This window comes from Zingiber officinale, chromosome 1B (assembly GCF_018446385.1).
Source record: "Zingiber officinale cultivar Zhangliang chromosome 1B, Zo_v1.1, whole genome shotgun sequence".
NCBI lineage: Eukaryota > Viridiplantae > Streptophyta > Magnoliopsida > Zingiberales > Zingiberaceae > Zingiber > Zingiber officinale.
The window spans coordinates 85479309-85486323 of NC_055986.1; the positions used below are offsets into that span (position 1 = coordinate 85479309).

The 7015-nt window shown below is 35.1% G+C and overlaps 1 pseudogene; it reads left to right on the forward strand.

Annotated features, from left to right (window-relative positions):
• Nucleotides 1-566: 566 nt before the first annotated feature.
• Nucleotides 567-6357, forward strand: LOC121969072 (annotated as a pseudogene).
• The last annotated feature ends 658 nt before the right edge of the window (nt 6358-7015 follow it).

Below are 7015 nucleotides of genomic sequence, written 5' to 3' on the forward strand. Positions count from 1 at the left end.
CAACACAATCGATTTATCAATTGTTCTCTCTCTGTAACTTTTCTCCCTTTTAACAGCCATGGAAAAATGCATCCGGCAGCTATCCAATTGTCCAATAAATTTCACTACCATTGTTCTCATTCTGGCTATCTTTACCTTGCTTAGAACTATGCCCCTATGGTGAGTTTTTTTTTTCACAAATATCGACATGTTGAATAGATTGCAAACTAACAACATTCTGGTTTTGTTCAATATATTTCTTGTGATACTTATCAGCGAACTTTTATTTGTGTGCTCTCTGCCTGAATGAGTTTATTCATTATTGGATTGTTGTCCTTCAAAGCTTTCTAACAAAATGTTCATTTGTAGTTTGCAGTTAGTGTTTTAAATTCTGGTTCGATTGAAATTTTTGCTTACTGAGCTCAGCAGACCTCTGGTTTCTTGTCGAACTGGACCAATTTTGTTAAAAAAATATTTTTAAATTTGAGTGGAATAAATTTAGTGAATTTTTAAATTAGAAAGAGGGTGTGGGAAACGATATCCTATCCCATCTTATAAATTGTCAACCTGGACATACCGAATTTCAATCCCAATATCTTATCTGTCAATACCATCACATCACACCACCTGAGGGGATAATTTTTGTAATAATCACATACATTGTATTAGAGAGTTTGATTAGTTAAACTATAAATGATAATCCTAATGCATATGCCTTATCCTCACACAAGCTAGTAATTAGCGATTTGATTTGTATTTTATGTATGCAAACTTAGTTTTCTTATGCTTATTTTCGAAAAAGAAAACGTTAAAAACAAAAATGCACCGCAATTAATACGACAATCTGTTGATGAGAGTGGTGGATGATGGCTTCGACGGAACTGACAATCTCACAGGGAGCGAAATTGCCGGAGATTTTTGACACCTGCGTTCACGAATTGCGTCCACCGCCCAGAAAGGGGATCTTTGATCCACTCATATCGTCCTCACCGCATCGAAGCTTTCGTCGTGCTTTCTTTCTGTTGAAGAAATCAGGCTCGGGGTTGTTCGCAAGCAGCTGCCGGCGACAATGACAGGGAAGGAGATCTTGCACAAGATAAAGGTTTCCCTTTTTTTTCTTCCTTTTCTTATTAATCTTCTTTTCGTTTCTTACAAATTTGATTGCTTATCCAGACCAGTGATCGCTGGTCTCATATTCGGTTTGCGGGCTCATTTCTGATCTGATCGTTTGTTCTGTGCTCTCCTTTTGGTTATTTTCTTCAGCTTTTACTTTGGATGTGTTTGTATTTAGTGGGGATCAACGTCGTTGGGTTTTAGAAATTCGGAGTGTGATTGGATTCTTTCATTGATTTAGTCTGATAGATCCTGCTCTTTACTTGCTTACAGAAATGAAAACTTGTAGGTAAAGGCTTCAAGTTCAAGTTTTGTGCCTTTAGAAAGAGGTGACAATACTCTTTTAAGATAACTTGGCATTATAGTCCGGTAGCTGTACAGAACTTTGCAATTTAGATTCTTGTGGTGGAACGTGACAAACTTTTCCTATTTAAAACATCTTTATGATTGGATTTCATTCGGTGGATTGCTTTCAAAGTTGTGGTTGTTGCGAGTGCGATCTACATAAAGAGGATGTGATTCTCACAGGCCAAGGCCGGGTTTGCGTCATCCTCGGATACTGGAAAGGGCAAGTGCAAAGTCTCAGGAAGAAGCATCAGGCATGGCTACCCCTTGGTGGAGGGAAAATCGAGACACCCAATGGAGGATTATTAAGAAAGTCGATGACAATGAGTTGGGTCTATTTGCAGTTTTTGATGGCCACTTGGGCCATTCTGTCGCGCATTATCTTCCTGCTCATCTATTTGAGAACATACTGAAAGAGGTGATTTGTTTCCTTGTCCTATTGATCATACACATTTGGAGATTTTACAAGTTTGTCGATTATAATAAGACGACAACAACAACCAAGTATTATCCCACTAGGTAGGGTCGGCTATATGGATCCTTTAATGCTATCGAACCGATTATAACAAGAAAATTTTAATATATATTAACTTCTGAAATAAATATCCAAGGTCTCGTAAAAGTTATTATCCATGCAGCCTGAATTTTTCAGTGATATTGAAACTGCATTAAGGAAAGCTCATGATAGAACTGACAACAAGATATTGGAGAAATCAGCTGAATTGGGCAGAGGAGGTTCTATTGCAGTTTCTGCTATATTAAGCAATGGTTTGAGGCTTGTGGTGGCGAATGCAGGAGATTCACGTGCAGTACTTTCCAAGAATGGTGTAGCAATACAACTTTCTGTTGATCATGAACCAAGTGCGGAGCAAGAAATTATCGAGGAAAAGGGTGGTTTTGTATCAAACCTTCCTGGTAAAATTTGTGCTTTTTTATTTAGTCATGAATATTAACATCAGATATATTGCAGATGTATTATTCTAAAATTAGTGAATAATTATTAGTATTATTTTATAAAACAAGCAAATCAGCAAGAGTACCTGCAGAAAATTTACCACTACAAAGTCAGGTTCGCATTTTATACTCTTGGCACTGCAGTTAATACCTCCATTGGTTGTCCATTAGCATACCTTCTATCGGCATTAATCCACGATTAGATATACGTGATCCAATACCTTTTGCTTGATTGAGTAATAGGAGTATTTTAGGTAAACAAAAATTACATTGTTAAGATAAGTGGACAATAATTCATTGCAAGACAGAATAATCATCCATAATTCTACTTTTCGCCAACCTACAAAAGCTGTTGCCTGTGTTCTTCCATGAATTATACAGATAGCTAATATATTCTTCATCAAGGAAAGGAAACTTATTAGGAGATTATTAGTAGAGTTGAAGCATGACAATTAGTGTGGAGGTGTGAAGAGTGTTTTTGTTATTTACACACTGAACAGAGATTTATAGAACAGGCAGATCAGTTACTATAATTTGCTTGTTCAGTTATACTCATTGTAGATCCAAAAAATAAAACTACATAAGATGATATTTGAAAAATTATGCTTACTCAAAAAACATTATACAGTCATGTGTCTCCTGTTTGAGGTGAATTAATCAAGATCAATAAAGAAGAAAGTCTGAAAAAGAAAATACTAAGATTTTGCTGCTTTTTTTCTGATGGTTAGAAATTTGGACTCAAGCAGTTGTGACATTATAATACATCACTTGTTCAATTACTAAAGTAAACTGGTTTTGCTATGAAGTCGATAATTTTAGTATTAGCCTTATGTTCCAAGCAGCATCTTCATCTCCAGTTGATTGGCTATCATGTACGTGCATCAAATCATAATATATATTCTGACTAAATTTCTTCACCATGAACCATGAGCTCATTTAATTGAATGTTAAAGCTGTAAACTTCACGTATGAGAAATTACTCGGAGAAATATCATGCAAATCATACATGTCTTTACTTCGGAATTATAACATTGTGTATGATCCTTAGAATGAGCCAAATATACAAATTTGCTGTTTCAGGAGACGTACCATGCGTAGATGGGCAGCTGGCTGTGGCAAGAGCATTCGGAGACGGGAGCTTGAAGAAACACCTGAGTTCAGAACCCCTCATTGTTGATGAAACTGTAGATGATGATACAGAGTTACTAATCCTGGCTAGTGATGGTTTATGGAAGGTAATGAACTCAGGGGGCGTTTGGTTCTTTCCTAGGAAAAGGAATCAGAATGGGAATCATAGTATTGTGGAATGGGAATAGGTATGACCATAGATATCACTCTTAAAAGCAATGTTTGGTTAGTTAAATATTTTCTATCGGAATAAATTAAAATTGCTTTTTTTACCCTTAAAGGAAAATAAGAGAAAAAATTAGATATGAGAGAAGTTGAATGTGAGAGAAAAATATGATGAGAGAGAATGATGAGAGAGAAAGTATGATGAAAGAGAAAGTGTGATGGAAAAGAATGAGAGAGAGAAAGTGCGATGAGAGAAAATGAGGAAAGAGAGTGTGATGAGAGAGAAGAGAGAGCATGATGATAGAAGATGAGAGAGGATGAAGAGAGAAAAAGTGTAATGAGAAAAAATAAGAAGAGAGAGTGTGATGAGAGAGAACATGATGATAGAAGGTGAGAGAGAAAATATGATTAGAGAGAAAGTGTGATAAGAAAATATAGGAAAGCGAATGTGATGGGAGAGATTGAAGAGAGAGAAAGTATGATGAGAGAGAAAGTATGTTCAGAAAAAAGGGAGAGAGTGTGATGAGAGAGATTGAGGAGAGAGAAAGTGTGATGAGAAAGAAAGTGTGATGAGAAGAAAGAGAAAAGAAAGTGTGATGAGAAGAAAGAGAAAAGAAAGTGTGATGTGAGAGATTGAGAAAAGAGAAAGTATGATGAGAGAGGAAGTATGATGAGAAAAAAAAGAGGGAAGAGAGTGTGATGGAAGATATTAAGGAGAGAGAAAGTGTGATGAGAGAGAAAGTGTGATGAGAAAAAAAGAAAAAAGAAAATGTGATGAGAGAGATTAAGGAGAGAGAAAGTGATATGAAAGAAAAATTAAATAAATATATTTTGATATTTGATATTAAGGAGGAAAATTTTAATTTTGGGTCAAGGATATTTTTGGAATAAATATATTTTGATATTTTGATATTTGATTTCATCGAAGATGCAAAGGATCCTCAAACAGCTGCCAAGAATTTGACAGAGGAGGCTGTTGCAAGGAAGAGCAAAGATGAAATTTCTTGCATTGTAGTTAAATTCAGCTAAAGGTGAAAAAAATTTAAAAAAAATCATGTTTCACTACTGCACCAAAACTACTCTCCTCTCCTGTTAGGATTAGTTTGTGTTTCACTGAAATAATAGGCTATCAGTTATGATTTATGATTAGGAAAATTTCATTGCACACTCCCCATTTTATATTCTTTCTATTTTCCTTATATTTGTTGAACTTCCATTCTTGATTTTAAGCTCTTATCATTTTGCCATAATCACTGAAGTTTGTTTGTTTATATAAAACAATTAATGTAAAATGTTTTTCAGGACAGTGAAAAGCCCTTTAATTTGATTCACATATATATTTTAGTGTGCCTTCCTTGGAACTGAGATATATGATTGCTGATATTTTTGTTAGTTGAGAAGCAATTGGAGATGTCAGTTAAATTTGGATAGTTAGATTTCAAGGGTTTCTAGTCAAATGCCATTAACAAAATCTCGGATGAACCGAAATAACTGACAAACTGACTGAATTAGAAAGTTCAGTTCGGAAATTCAAATTTTTTTTTAAAATCTCGATTATTTCAATTTATTCACTTCGACAACTGTTTTAAAATTTTGAATTTGGTTAAATCGCTTAAGCTGAACCGATATTAGTCTATTGATATGTTGTGAGTGTTAATGTAGTTGACATTAATAATTAAATTTTGATTTTGATGAACAATAAATGATTAAAATTAGATTTTATGTGATCTGATGTTTTTATCGAGTGTCCAAGAATTGACAGATCTAGAGAATCTGACACCAGGCTGAAGTCCAGTTAAGTCTTAGGATCTAATAACTGGTACGAAGTTTAAATAGGTCAAGGTGTGACATAATATTTGACAGGAAGTTCAGTTAGATCTACGGAATTTGATAGCTGGCTGAAATTTAGTTAGGTCTGTGAACCTAACAACTGACAGGAACACCTAGTGGGTCAAGAGGTAAGTCAAGTGACTGTAAATGGTAAGTGAAAGTAAGTCACTGGAGGAGAGTGATATAGTGAGGGCGAGTCCTAATGGGACTATAGGTGTTGGTCTAGCTTAGAGTTATTTTGGAAGTCTAAGCTGATACCATGATTAGATTCTGGTATTAATAAGATATGATCTAATTAATATGTCATTTTATATTGTGCTAACTTTGTTTTACAGGTTGTACTTTATTTTTAGACTAATATTTTTCAGGAGTAAAATGCATAAACAAGTCTCGGATGAACAGTGTTTGAGGCATCTCGGAGGTGCGAGAAGGCACCTCAGAGCTACGCAGAGGTGCGCTGGACCAGTGGAGGTGCCCGCATGCAGATAAACTTTGGGGATAGAAGTTTGTTGCACTAAGGCGTCCTAGAGCGCATTGGAGACACCTCGAAGTGCATTGGAGGTGTCTCGGAGTGCTTGGAGGCACCCTCGCTCAGATAAAGATTAAGGGCTTCGGAGTTGATAAAGGTCGTAATTTGTTAAATCAAGTTTGGGGTTGAAAGCACCTCGGATGAGGTTGGAGGCACCCTCAACACTCCTTAAAATCTCTGTTTGGCCAGCAACTTGTTACTTCTCTACGAACTTCCACAATCATCTTGTTGCGCCATCTTCATGTTACAATTGTACTACTACACTACTATGCCTAACTACTGCCTCCATACCAACTTTAACACCCAAGCTCAATCCAAATTTTCATTTTTTACATGTTGGATAGCAATTATTATTTTAATTATTACTTTAGGAAGTGTAGGGTTGTTATACTCTCCTTATATTGTAACTAATTTTGCGAATATTAGTGAATTAATTACCTGTCAGACCTTAGTGTAGGGTTATACTCTCCTTATATTGTAATTGATTTTGCGAATATTAGTGAATTACCTATCGGAAAGGTCCAAAGAACCTGTATCTTAGAGTAGAAGTCCTCAAAGACTCCGAACCAAGTAAAATCACTTGTGTTCTATTTTTCTTATTCATATTTTCTTTCCACTACGTACTCATTTTAAAAATTGAAAAAGAAACGTTTTTAAAAATACACATGATTCAACCCTTCTCCTCTTATGTGCCTTTGATCCTACGATGAGTAGTCGATTGTTATATCTAAATTAGATAATGAATGCATAACTCGACTAATAAATTAGACCGACTCGATTATCCAATATCAATCGATTCATGATATTGTCAGTTAATTGACGTTATCAATCAATTGATAAGAAAAGTTTGATTAATTCGGTAATAGATTGAAATAATCGATTTTATATTGATTGGGTTTGTTTGATTTGATAGGAAAGTTGGATTTGTCAAATAAAGCTAAATTAGTTTATTTTGATTTGTTTGATTCAGTG